General features: G+C 39.8%; 1 protein-coding gene and 1 pseudogene across 1 annotated transcript in view; both read left to right on the forward strand.

Moving 5' to 3' along the window:
* Positions 1 to 4,943, forward strand: part of LOC125094931 (nucleophosmin-like) — a 96,198-nt pseudogene extending 91,255 nt beyond the window's left edge.
* The window catches only part of DPP10 (dipeptidyl peptidase like 10), a 1,393,698-nt gene that overhangs the window by 341,801 nt on the left and 1,038,072 nt on the right, over positions 1 to 13,825 (forward strand). The window lies entirely within an intron of this gene.

The following is a 13,825-nucleotide window of genomic DNA, read 5'->3' on the forward strand; positions in this document are numbered from 1 at the left end:
GTACTTGCTACCTGACCTTTTTACAATTTCTCCAACTACTTATTCACACTCCAGTCACCTGTTTAAATGCTCAGTGTTGATTTGGTCCTTATTGATCCCAGGCCGCTACCTGTTTGGGCTGAGAAATGACCTTCTGTGGACATCTAGGGGGGCCTGCCCTGCTGTGAGAAGAATTCCAAAAGAAGCTGGTTGGAAATTTAATGCAGATCTACAAAGGTGGCCTGTGCAGATTCCTGTAGTGGAATGAGGTACAGTAGCCCCTGACAGTTGTCTAGGCCCAAGTGAGTTACACAGGGGAGAGGCATTAACGAATGGAATTAGCCTGAGGTCCCAAGAGCATCCAGACTGAAACAGGCACCTCAGAATTTTCAGTTTCCACACAGCCACCTCTCTCTGCATTTTCATGCATTTCCTCACTCCTTAGATAGTAACTTACATGTTTGTAGCTTGGGATAAAAACCTCATTAAAATCCCGTTCACTGCTCTGGTTCCTTGATACAGCGTTATCATCCTTGACTCGTGCCAGTGCTTCTAAAACTTTAATGTGCTCACCAGTTACCTGGGGATTTTTGTTAAAATGCAGATTGTGAATAGGTCAAGAGGTCTGGCATGAGGCCTGAGATCTGAATTTCTAAGCTCCCAGGTTATGCTTTTGCTCTTGGGCCAGACCACTCAATGAGCCATGAGACCCCAGCAGGGGCTCTCACACATTAGCGTGCCTTTTAGGCTTGCCCAAACCCCAACTGTTGGTTCCTGTTCCCGAGTTTGTGATTCAGCACTCTGGGGTAGAGCCAGGAACCTGCCTTTCTAATATGTGCCCAGAGGATACTACTGGTTGGGGCCCACACTTTGAGAACCACTGCCTTAGACTGTGCCACTCCCAACTGAATTCAGCTGTCACTTCTCAGAAGGACAGGTTGCTGCCCCTTCCCCAGAAGAAGTGCTCCCCCCCTCCTCCTCTGCTGGCAGTGTATCCAGGAATGACAATGGAACGATAATAATCTTACTTTCCAGCTATCTGTAAAATAGAGAGAAAGGGAAAGACTCCCAACCTTTTAGACACTGAAATACTACAGCAATAGAAAAGAACAAGAAAATGAAGCAAAGTGCTGTAAAATCTGGCAACTGCTCTGATCAAAGCTTGGAAGAAAGACCTGATAGATGACATATCTCTAGCCACCGTCATTTCTCAGTCTGTACCATCATTGCCTGCTCAGCAGCCATCCTAGACCCACTTGGACCTGATCACAGACTGGGACTGTTGCCTGGAGCTGCCCAGACAAGAACGCCGCTGAGCCTGCTGTCTCAGAGCCGAAAGAGACGGCACTCAAGACCCTGTCCATAGCAGTGCTTCTCCTATTCTTGGAGGATAGGCAAAGCACAGATTGTTTGTCTGGGATGGAGCCAAAGAGCTCGGACTTCTGCATGGTTCCCAGGTGCTACTAAAGCTGTTGGTCCCAGACTGCACTTAGAGAGCCGATGTTTTAAAGGATCAAATTAAAGGACACCCTTCTTTCACTTGCTTCCTTTTTTTTTTCTACTAATTCAGAAAAGACAGAAAAGTTAAAAGACAGGAAACAATGTTACTTTTGCTGATGAAGCTGATGGTGGTGAAAGTGACATTAAGTCAGCTATGAAGTTCTTGAGGCTGAGCCCCAGAGCTCGAGAGAAGAGTGCACCCATTCACAGGCAGCACTGAACCCCACGCACGTCCCCTTATGAGCACCTGCCTCTAGGAAACTGATGGCATGAAGGAGCAGGGCGGGATGCGTGCTCCCTTCAGGCAGCTAGCTGCTGATGAAAATGACAAGAAGACGGGGGTGAGCAAATTCAGTTCCTTTGGTTAAGCCCATCAATTAGGTGAATCACTCATCACTCCCGAAGAAAGTGTATTTTATGAAGGAATAGAAAGAGACCAGGAATGATGAACAAATGGAAGTCCTTCTGGAAAAAGGAGTGGGTTATTTATTAGTAGTTTCTCCCTTCTTCTCCGCAAAAACTAAGTCTCAAGTTTGCCAACCCACTCTCACCTCAGACATCAAGTTAATGTTCTCCTCCCCACTAGTCACTAAATTGAGTTCAGATTTTATGCTTTCTTAATCCAGTTACTTAATCTCTCTGAGCATCAGTTTTTATATGTATACAATGTATACAACGGAGATAGTGGGATAAGTTACCCAAGACTCCTGTGAAAGTTAAACAAGATACAATGTTATCTCTGGGAGGGACTCTATAGGGGAATTTTCCTTCTTTTCCTTTCTTCTCCATCCCTTAGCCTTGGGACTTAATACAATGAAATATTTCATATTATACTTGACCTTGAAGAATTTGTAATCTTGGGGAGAAGGGCACAAATGTGAAGATGTTAGGTATGTGTAGAGAGGGTAAAAAGATTAGTACAAAGACTAAAAGAAATAGTGTGGAATGTCTAGTGGAATGCTTAGAACATAGGTAGTTTCTCAGGTCAATATTTTTTTTTAAGATTTTATTTATTTATTTGACAGACAGAGATCACAAGTAGGCAGAGGCAGGCAGAGAGAGAGAGGAGGAGGAAGCAGGCTCCCTGCTAAGCAGAGAGCCCGATGTGGGGCTTGCTCCCAGGACCCTGGGATCATGACCCAAGCTGAAGGCAGAGGCTTTAGCCCACTGAGCCACCCAGGCACCCCTCAGGTCAAGACTTTTTTGAGAAACAATTATAGTTCAGACTACGAGATGGGGAAGGGAGCTAGAGCAATCCTGTAGCCCTTCAACTAGGGCATCGTGGCTTTGGGTGGTGCCAGGAGGAAAGGCAGGCTGTTAACAGCAGGAGAAGAGAGGGATGTTGTAGGGGTGTTAGAGGAATGGAGAGCAACATGGGCAGAGGCTGAACCACAGAGCTTCCAGGGCAGAGAGACAGGATGCCAGACTTGGAATGGGTAGCCATTCATTTGGCTCACAACCAGTTCCCTTTCTGAGCCAATCACTAGACGTAGCAGCTCCCCAGGTCGAGTCTTTTATATGCATTGCCTATTCAGGGTACCAGCACAGAGAGCACAAGTAGCAGTAATTTCTCTGCCTTTCATGTGTGATGTTTCGATTGATTTGAACATCAGAACAACCCTCAAAATCTGGAGAGCAAGCGGTCCATTGTCTGCTGGAGCAGAGTTATTATTCTTTCTTTAAGTCATTGATTCTCAACCTTGGCTGCACATTCACATCACCTGGGAGCATTAAAAATAGTAGAAATCCCCTGCTCCACCCCAAACCAATGAAATTCAAATCTCAGAGAGTGAAGCCTGGCATCTGTATTTGTTTTAAAAGTTCCCCAGGTAATTGTGATTTGTAGCCTGGGTTAGAAAAGTCTGTTTGAGGCCAAGATAGCCTGCTCCAGTGTGCAGAGGTGACATTTCTATCATCGATTTTTCTCAGGAATGATTATGAAACAATTAACAACAATTAACCAGACTCTGAGTATCCTGTGGATAAGAACAACACCTGCATGAGATTATGAAATAAAATAGCAAATGAAAACACGGTTTTTGAATATAAACTGGGGTTTGATTTGCATGCAAAATAAATAGTCTTGCAAACAAAGTGACTGTATTTAGTTAAATTTCATGTTAGTAAAGTGCACAAATTATTTTGCAAAGAAAAAAAGAAAGATTGGGATAGAATAACAACTCGGTAAAAACATCGAGGTGACTGTTTCAGTTTGGATTAGGTCATTTAATGCAGATTTATCATTTTTTAATGATCCAGTGGGACTAATGGATTGTTTTTGTTGATAAGGTACTAAATTCTTTAAATAAATATATTGGCAAAATATTTTAATTAGCAGGACTGGGAAACAAATATATATTGGTATTCTTTTTTTTTTTTTTTTCTTATTCATTCATTCATTCATTCATTTATCCCACAAATATTTACTGAATCCCCTCTTTGGATACCCAGCACTGAATTAGGAGACAGGTTATAATATTTGTGATTAACATGGATTAGTTTTTGACCTTTTGGCCTTTACAGTGAAAGAAAGACAGTAAATAAGGAAACAAATGATAGGCTGTATTAAGTGCAGTGAAGAAAACAAGTAAGATTTCGCATGTGGGGAAAACTCTGGGTGTGTGTGTGTGTGTGTTGGGGATGAGGAATCTCTTCTGAGCTAGAATCTCCAGGTCTTCTCCTCTCTTCTGAGCCCAGACTGCAGGGTGAGCGGTGCCCGTTGTCAGACAAGGGAGCCACAAGGCACAGGAAGCAGAGGTGGGGGATACAGGGTGTCCAAGGCTCTGGAAGGAATACATGCCACAGTAGAGAGTTGTCACAGCATGTATTCTTCACCATTTCTTTTACTTTCCAACTGTATTCTTACCATCTTTTGTGGGCCATCTTCCCCCTCATAACACCAATTGAAGTCAATATTTATTGCATATTTGCCCCATGTGGCAGGAGTTAGAATAGGCTCTGAGGACGCAAGGAGGGAAGAAAGAAACCTCTGGTGGGAGGAAGAATTGTGACAAGGGAGGTATCACCTACAAGATACGGAGGTGTGTTGGTTCAGGAAAAGGCAAAGGGAGGTGTCTAGCACGACTTGGGGATCTGAAGAATTAACCAGGAATGCTTCCGTGTGAAGGACTTCGTAGATCTTAGAAGATCAGGGTCATGATCCAAGGGTGTTTCGTTAGCAATAGTCAAAGCTAGAAGGGAGAAACACATGCATGTAAATAGGAGGGGAAAAAAAAAGTATTTACACGTAGGTGAGAGAATTTCACAACCACCTCAGTTCAGACCTCCATATTTGTCACCTGATAGGGGTGCTTCAAAACCAGCTCCGAGTCAGAGCTGATTTCACAGTGGCTCTCAGCTCGGGCTGCCTGAGAGTGACCCCGGGAACGTCATCAAAACTCTGGGGTCTGAGCGCCACCACTGACCATAAATCCAAATTTCGATGGAGTAGGGCCAGGGAATGACAACTGGGAATTGGGAACAAATTTAAGAAAGATTATAAATCACCATCCCTGCCCTCACAGGGCTCCAGTCTTCATAAAACGTCAACCCAAGATGATAAAATGGCAAGAACACAATGTCTGCCTCAAGCTATTCTCTCCTTAACTCCTTCCACCCCCAACTGTCAGATCTTCAGAAATTTCTAAGCATATTCTTATGATGTCTTTTTTTTTCCTGAAACACCACTGTTTTTTGTTTTTTGTTTCTTTTTTCCTAAGAACATTTGACTCATCATTTAAGAATAAGTTCCAGGATTATCTCTTAAGTCAAACATTTATTCACACTTCTAGGAAAAATTAATTGTTCCTTGGCAAAACAGTATGAGGAAAGTTCTGCTGAAGTATTTCTCACACTAGTCATTAAGTGTGTATACATATCAGATTGTGAGCGTCTCAAAGGCTTAGTTATATTAGAATGCATAGCACCTGGCCTGGGGTCTATTGTATATTGTCTTCAATATATGGAGAAGGGAAAGAGGGAAGAAGGACACAAGTAAATAAGGATGAATAAAGTTTGCACAGTGGGGCAGTCAGAAGTGTGCAGTTATCAGAGACCTCAGGGGAAAGGGTATAAATAGGAAAATAGGTATGCCAGAGGGACTTTTAATTTTGTAAGTACTTTCAACATTTTTCACTTATGTTTACATCCCTTTAGCTTTGGAATGCTTTCTTCAGATGAGCTCTTACTAAGGGACCTGACATACAATAGAATTCGATAGTTCTTAAGGTGTGACCCTCAGACCAACAGCATCTTGAAACTTGTTAGAAATGCAAATTTTCACAACCCACCCTAGATCTCCCAAATCAACGGATCTGAGGATGGGGACTCAGCATTCTGCTCTAACAAGTTTTTTCTAGGTGTTGCTGTGTGGCCAGGCTTGGGAACGGTGGGGTCACTTTGGTTGAAATATGGTTGGTCGATAGCGGATAATCCCCTCCTCAGTGCACACACCCATTTAGGTTTTGCAGGGACCATTTCCACAGAGTCCCAGAGATCTTACAGAATAAAATCTAAGCAGCTGGCCTTGCAGGTTTTGGTCCCCTTCTGTGTTATGCATGGTTCTCAGTGTGGCCTGACTCCAGAGCCTTGATGGTTTTCTGCATGTGTCCTTCAAGAGGAGTCATTTCTATTGATTAGCTTTCGATCCAGACCTCTGCCAATTCACACAACTGAGTCTCTGGTAAGTACCAGAACTCTTGCCTGAAATAAATCAGTTAAAGCAGTTGCCACTGTGATCTGTGCAGCCAGTTCAACCTTGCATACTTTCTACCAAACAACGCCTTCATAAGATTGTAAATCCTGTGCCTGGCCATCCCCACTTCTGCAAGTGCTGTAGACACAGCATATGCTGAACTGATCTGCAAGCTACCATCCCTGAGAATCACATGTTAAACAGTTGAAGTCCTTCTTCTGAGAAGCAAATCTGAGGTTTTGTCCTCCTCTACTTAAGAATTCATAGCTGTGTTCATTTAGCATCCCTCCTCATTATATGGCTTCTGAGTAAGTTATATAGTAATAATGAATGATAAATCAGATGGCCAGGCCTATATTACTCATGACATTTTAATAGTATTAATCTAGGATAGCTTTTAATTGTCCATTCTACAGTCTTTAATGCTAAAGAGATATAGATGTTTCCATTATTCTAATTGTATTTCAAATAAATGTATGGGCTCACATTTTCCCTCTAACCCTGTAAAAAATAAGGCTAAATTAGAGATGTCTCTATACATGAAAAATGAATTATTTTACAGCAAAACCTTGATTAATCACACTGGAAAATAGCAGGAACCTCAATTAACTGTACACTGTCTACACTTGGCTTGTCAGAAAATGACATAAAGGATAGGAAAATAAAGTTTCATCAGAATTCAAAAAAAATTTCAAAAAGCATTCAAAGCAACCTCCTATCCCTTTCATATCTGTAATCTAGTTAAGTGAAAATTGATGTTCAGATAACCTTGTGGTCCAGTAAGATTTTCAGTTATAAAACAAAAAGTCAATTATTTTCAAAGGCTCCATTTGCAAGACAAGAAATGGACTAATGCATTTTCAAAGGAGTTTCACCAGGACTATTGAGACAAATTGGGTTAATTTCGAAGTCATCGAAAAGACCACTTTCCAAGTGTTCTACTTAATCAAACTTTTATTACAGTAACTGCATATATTGATCCCATTTAGGAGAAAGAGGGAATCACCCAGAAAAGTAAAACTTCCAGATAATTAATGCCTTCCATACTAAGCACCAAAACATTTGTGAATTAGCCATTTGGGTTATGGTCAAACTGTTTGTGACTTGATTAGACAAGAAAATGACTGTTCTTAGATGTACCTGATGGCATTGGTATCCTTCATTAGGGAATAGTTAATACCATAGAAACAAGACAATGAAATATTTCTATACTACAGACAGTAAAACTCACCATATACCTTTGTTTCTACAGTAAATAGCTCCAGACCATGATCTGTAAATCTTAAAAAAAAAAAAAAAAGAAAAAAAAAGAAGAAGCTTTTTAGTTTTATCTACAGCTTCTCTTCCTGCTATCTCTGAATGCCACTAGTGGCCCAAGATTCTCTGCAAAGTTATTTGGGTCCTCGCCTGAAAATAGCTCGCTCTGTCTATCCTACTTCACAGCTAGAAGGTTGTGGGGACAAGGTGGGCAATTTGGACCAGAAAAGCAGAGCACCAGAGATTTATAAATGTTTAGGTAGTCTTAGGTCAGAGGCCAGGGAAATAAGTTGAGATCAAGAGCATCAGGTGAGATTTCTAAAGGCTGTGTGATAGACAGGACCTGGGGAATTGCCAACTGGAGGGTCAGAATAAAACACAAAGTCAAAGTGCCAGGCAAAATAGTTAGCAACTAAGAGATTTATGGGAATTGAAGCAGATGGAAGAATTTGAAAAGGAGAAATAATATTTGGGATCAAATAGAAGGAAGAGACACCAACAGAGAGAGAGGTGATTGGTAGTTCTTAGCTTTAACACTCGTTATTTTAAAAATCCTACATCCACCCACTTAGCTCCATCTGTACTATCATCACTGTTTCCTGAGTGATCCACTCTCTTACATTAATGCTGCTGCTACTGAAGTCTTTCTTCTTGGTCTCCACCTACAAGAGAATATGTTGCTGGCGCACTCAGGTCCTTTTTACCTCTTTGCTAATGGTGGGCAGTTGCTTCCTTCCTTTAGGAGTTGTCCTTAGCCTATAGGGAAGTAGCTGGGAGAGCATACCCTCCCCTCCAAAGGTGTCCTGCAGCCCCCATCCACCTGATACTACAAGCAAAAGGCCAGCTTCCTTACCTGGAGGTGAGATAAATCAGGTGGCACTACCTACCTAAGCTCCAGAGTTCCCTGTGGGAAGAAGCTCAATGATACTAGTTGGCAGCCAAACCAGGTCTTCGTTGAGCTTCTAATCTGGCCATATTCCAGTTCCCTCCATTCCTTACTGGTTGTCTTCAGAGCTTACTCATGTCCTACTTACTCATCTTCCTTCTTTTCAGGCCCTGCTTCTGGGAAACCTGATTTAAGTAAGATACACTGACTGTACCCGGAAATCTAATTATTTAACTTAGGGTAATAATGTGATTTGCCAAAATTGTATTTTTAATCTCATTTGAGAGAAAAAAAATCCATATCATTAAAATGAGTGAAATTTGTATTAAAAAGGGAAAGAAAAAGAGACACGACTCAATTTCTGACTTTGTAGAGAGTAATACTGTTCTTACAGGATGTTTTGGAAAAATTTTGAAGAACTCTCTGAAAATGAATAAGTACATAAAACTCTGAGAAAATAAAGATACCTCAGAAACAAAAAGGATTTTTTTAAAAAAGCAGTCAAGCAGAGGAATGAACACAAACAGTTCTTTTTGGCTATTTTGACATTTTATTGGGTATATCATATTCATAGACTTTGTCACAATGTTTCAGTTTTTTGTCACTTTCCTCAACATTGAAGTTCATATGACTTATGAAACTTGCTCAAGATCACATAACTAGAATGTCTTAAGTTGTCCTTTAAACCAAGTTATCTGATTCTGAGCCCTTTGTGCAATCCCTCCACCCATACATTTCAAAGAACATGCTAAAAGAGCACTTACTGGAGAAAATGCTTATGGAAAAAAAAAGAAAGAAGGATAATTTTAGTGATTTACATGAATTTGGAAAATACTACATATTATATCCCTGTTGGGAGATAATTCTCTCTACATCTTTCAGATCTTCATACTGTCTTCTGAGCAAAAGATTTTAAGAATTCAAGAATGTCAATTTGAGAATATTTATATAAGGAGACATTCCAAGAGAGTAAAGTAGAAAAGCTTCCTCTCCTCCCTGAAGAGATTTGTTTATATTTCTGGTTAATAAAGGTAATGTTACTTTTTAAAATTTATATTCAACTAGCCAACAGGTAGTACATCATTAGTTTCAGATGCAGAGTTCAGCAATCCATCAGTTGCATATAACACCCAGTGCTCATCAAATCACATGCCCTCCTTAATGCCCATCACCCAATTACCCCATCCCCCCATCCACCTACTCTCCAGCAACCATCAGTTTGTTTCTAATAGTTAAGTCTCTCATGGTTTTTCTCTCTCTCTGATTACTTCTCATTCAGTTTTCCTTCCCTTGCCCTATGATCCTCCTCTCTGTTTCTTATATTCCACCTATGAATGAAACCATACGTTATTAAAATTTGTAAACTCACATATGCATATATTGACTTATTTCACTCAGCCTAATCCCCTCCAGTTCCGTCCACATAGATGCAAATGCTAAGTGTTCATCCTTTCTGATGGCTAAGTAATATCCCACTGTGTATATATCCCACATCTTCTTTATCCATTCATCTGTTGATGGAGAAGATATAAGGGAGGATAGTTGGGTTTACTGGCAGTTCTATCATAAGACTGGAGATTTTCTAAACTCAGTGTTTCTCTGAGGTAACACAGACAACTGGGCCATCACTCATCACCTGCATGGAACCTGGGAGGAAAGGGGGACCCAGGAAAGCATGGAGTTTATGTTGCCCACTTGTGATGGGAATAATAAATGGTTTAAATCCATTGTCTCCTTATTAGCCAAATCTGCAGAAGTCCAAAAGCCAACTTAGTGCTTCTCACCATGCCACTGCTTGGGAACTGCATGACCACTTGCCAGAACCCCTCTGAGGGATTCAAAACTCAGGGGAAGTGCCCTAAGAAGTCTTCTAATAAGGAAATGCACGTATTTTCTCTTTTCCCTAATGTGACCAGTTCTCCTCTATTGCACATCCATATGGGTTACAGCCCCACAATGACAGAAAAGCAAATAGTGGCACCAGTTTGGGGGCTCAGAAATAGCACTATGCTAGCTGCCACTTCCTCTTACTTGAAGGTTGATTCTCCCCTTTCTAAGCACAGCAGAAGAATCCAAGAAGCAGCTGCTACACCTCCTCTGAGTCACTGCTTTTATTTGCGTTTTCTGTATCAACTCCTTTCCTAGTTTTAATTCCATGGCTTGGCACGTTCTTGAAGTCAGGATAAATTCCTAACAGAGATTTTCTCCTCTCAAACGGCAGCTTTGGAGGAAGCCCTAAACATTAGATCAAGAATCTAACTGGATATCTCTGCTTCTACGTCTTTTCTTCTGTTTAATCTAATTGCTATGCAGTCCTGTCTAACCTCTCAAAGAGAATCTGACTTTCTTCTCCCTCCTGTTGCATTCCTCAGTATAATGTTATAAACAGCTAAGAAGCTGAAATAATGTGATGTGAACCCTTCTCAAAGCCCGTCTGAGAATTCTGCAAGACGAACTACGAAGTAATAAAAAAGAACTCAGCTGGAAATATACATTGGAAAAATAAATTGGAAGATGGCTTTAAATGCTTTTAAGTGGTCCCAAGGAATATAAAAGGAAGCAGAATACAGAAAATGATAAACAAAACTTTCAGGGCTGACTCAATAAGTAGCTCTTAAAATAGCTGTGAGTTTCCCTCCTAACACCCAGCAGGCTGCCAATAACTAGACAGACAAATCGAACAATTAGATGTTATGAGGCAGCATCAGAACGGATCCATAACATAACACCCTGAGTGGAGCTTTAATCGTTGTCTGAATAAAAATGGTGCTGGGCACAAGAGATTATTTCTGACCTACACAAAATAGTGGAAAAACTCCTGTGAAATACTTTCCTTCCTTGCGTTTCTCTGATGTGTCTGAGGGTCTGATGTGTACTGAGGGTACAGAGATGAGAGAAGCAGGTTTTTCCAAAATTCAGTGGAGAAACAGATGAGTTAATTAGTTTAAAAAGTATGGTTTGGTAAGCATTATGAAAGCACCGGATATATGTGCTGTTGGGAGATCAGGAAATAGGCATTTCACCCAGATGTGGGATACAGGAAGGAGCTGAGTCCTGATGTGAGTCTTTCTAGGTTGGTAGAAATTTTTCAGATAAAAAAAAATCAAAGAATAGACCTTCGAGGAAGATACAGTGCTACGTTCAAGGGCATCAGGCTATGAAAGGGCTGGCGCTTTTGGAGATCCTGCAGGCCACTCTAGCTGGAGCTAGTGAAAACACATGAGGAAAGATTGAAAAATGAATCTGGAGATCAGAAGGAGACAAAATCATAAAAGATGGTCTTTTGTGTGCTGCTAAGTGACTTGGGATCCCAAGTGTTAAGAAAAAACCACTGACATGATTTAGTCAGTCAGGGATCTCTCTGTTTTCCTCTAATGACCTTCAGGGGGCGCTATACACGGGTTCTCTGAAGAGCCCACTCGAAGTTTATAGATCAAAGTATACACCTCTGACAAAACAAATTCTAAAGTTGGTCAGACTTTTTTGGACAGTGTTTCTATATCCTGATCTAACATGTTTTTCTCCTGAAATAATTTCCGGAAGTGAAGATCATAGTTTTTGTGCTTTACAAAGATTAAAAAACACTAACAAAACTGCATACTCAATTATATATGGTAAGTTCCAATCAGGAAAAATTTGAGTATGTTAATAAAGAATTCTGAAAACCAAAGAAAGGATCCTGTTTGATTGGCACATTTATAATGCTGCCTATCCCTGTGGCGATGGGACTGAGAACGGGAGAATGGGTAGCAACTATCTTAGGATTTGGCATGTGTGGACTCCAGCCTTAGGCCAACTAAGGAATTTCAGCCAAGTCTGAGAGTGGCAGCCCCCTGCACTTCCTTCTTCCTTCTTTTCCTATACATTATTCTTCAGGTGATCTCATCATTGTCACGTCTCTGATAACATCTTGGATCCTGGCTACTCTTTCCTTTGTATTGATTTCACATACCTGCTTTTTTTGCAGAAAGACATTTTAAAATCTGGAACACTCCACAGAGCACATCAAATACTAGAAAATGTGTTTTGTGGGGCTCAAAGGCTTGCTTCTTTATGAAACTACTTTTGGTAAATACTGCTTAAATAGTTACTTAGATGCCTCAAACTGGAGTGCTAAATGGTATTGTGGTGAACATCAAAAAAAAAAAAAAAAAAAAAGGGAAGGATAGTTTATTTAATCTGAAAAACTGCATATTTTTTCTATTATTTATACTGCAGTGCTTGACATATCTCACTGTGTTTTTCATTTCCTTGCAATTGCCAGTCTCCTAAATTGCTATTTTTTTTTATCATGTTTCTATTACATGCAGATTTCTTTCTAGGCTAGTTATTCTGAGGAGGAAAAAAAAAAAAACAAAACACCAAAACACCAAAAAGCTAAACCAGTTTTGATCTGAATTTTACTGGCATTAAGATTCATCCATAAAATTAAACAAAACAAAACAACACTTAAAGTTTATGCCTAGAGAGAAATTAGAATTCTTCCAGTCTTTTTTAAGAACACATTTCCTCAAGTCTTTGGTATTGGTTACCTTTGCCATGCAACTATTATTTATGTGGTCAGTAAGTTAGAAGTGCTGACATTACTGTTTATGATGTAAAGGTTTTTATTTTTTTTTAAATTAATGATGTTTATGCCCATGAAGGCCAACAGTGCGTCAGAATTACCAAAAGAAATATGAAGAAGATGAGTTCATAGTATTTATTTTGCCTTAAAAAAAAGTATTGTTGCCACAGATGAATAATATTTTGATGTATTAAGAAAGGAATCAAAAGTTAAATAAGCTACCAATTACACTGAGTAGGAAAGTATCTCAGTCCTCTACCTATCAATGCAATGCTTTTTGCTTAAATTTTCGATTTATGTGTGTAATTCTGAAGGAGATAAGACTTCATTATACTGAGTATAACAAGAATATTGGAAGAAAAAATGTTATCTGCTATGACCTTGAAAGGTTAGGCTTTTGTAATATAACAAATACACTGTCTTGGCTGCAGAGGTATGATTCTAGCTTTTGAACGAACCTGGTTTCAAATGATATGTCTGTATTGGGTCAGTTATTTCAATCAGGAATCACCAACTCTATATATTCAGAAGATTAGCTGCCTGTAACATATCACACTTCTCTCTTTTTTTTTTCTTTTGATTTTTATTGTTTCATAGGTAGGATAACCTTTGACCATCATCAGCCTTTAAAAATTATACTTTATGGTCTTGATCTATTTTTACCATATAGTAATTGTATTGCTGTGATGGTAAAATCATGTAGATATGTGTGTTGGGGAGTATGTATAAAATTTTAATGGGAAGAGCACCATAGCTTCCCTCAGTGTTTTGAAGGGAAATTTTCTAAGAGCAAGCTGTAAGTATCTTGATATATCCCAAAGAGATTATGAACTGAGTCATTTACCTACAATTTTCATTAATGTATTCATTCCTTGATTTGTTCATCCATTAAGTGAGCATTATTTGTCTAACGAAGCACTACTAAGGGGCAACCACAGCAGAG

This window comes from Lutra lutra, chromosome 3 (genome assembly GCF_902655055.1).
Source record: "Lutra lutra chromosome 3, mLutLut1.2, whole genome shotgun sequence".
Classification (NCBI taxonomy): Eukaryota; Metazoa; Chordata; class Mammalia; order Carnivora; family Mustelidae; genus Lutra; species Lutra lutra.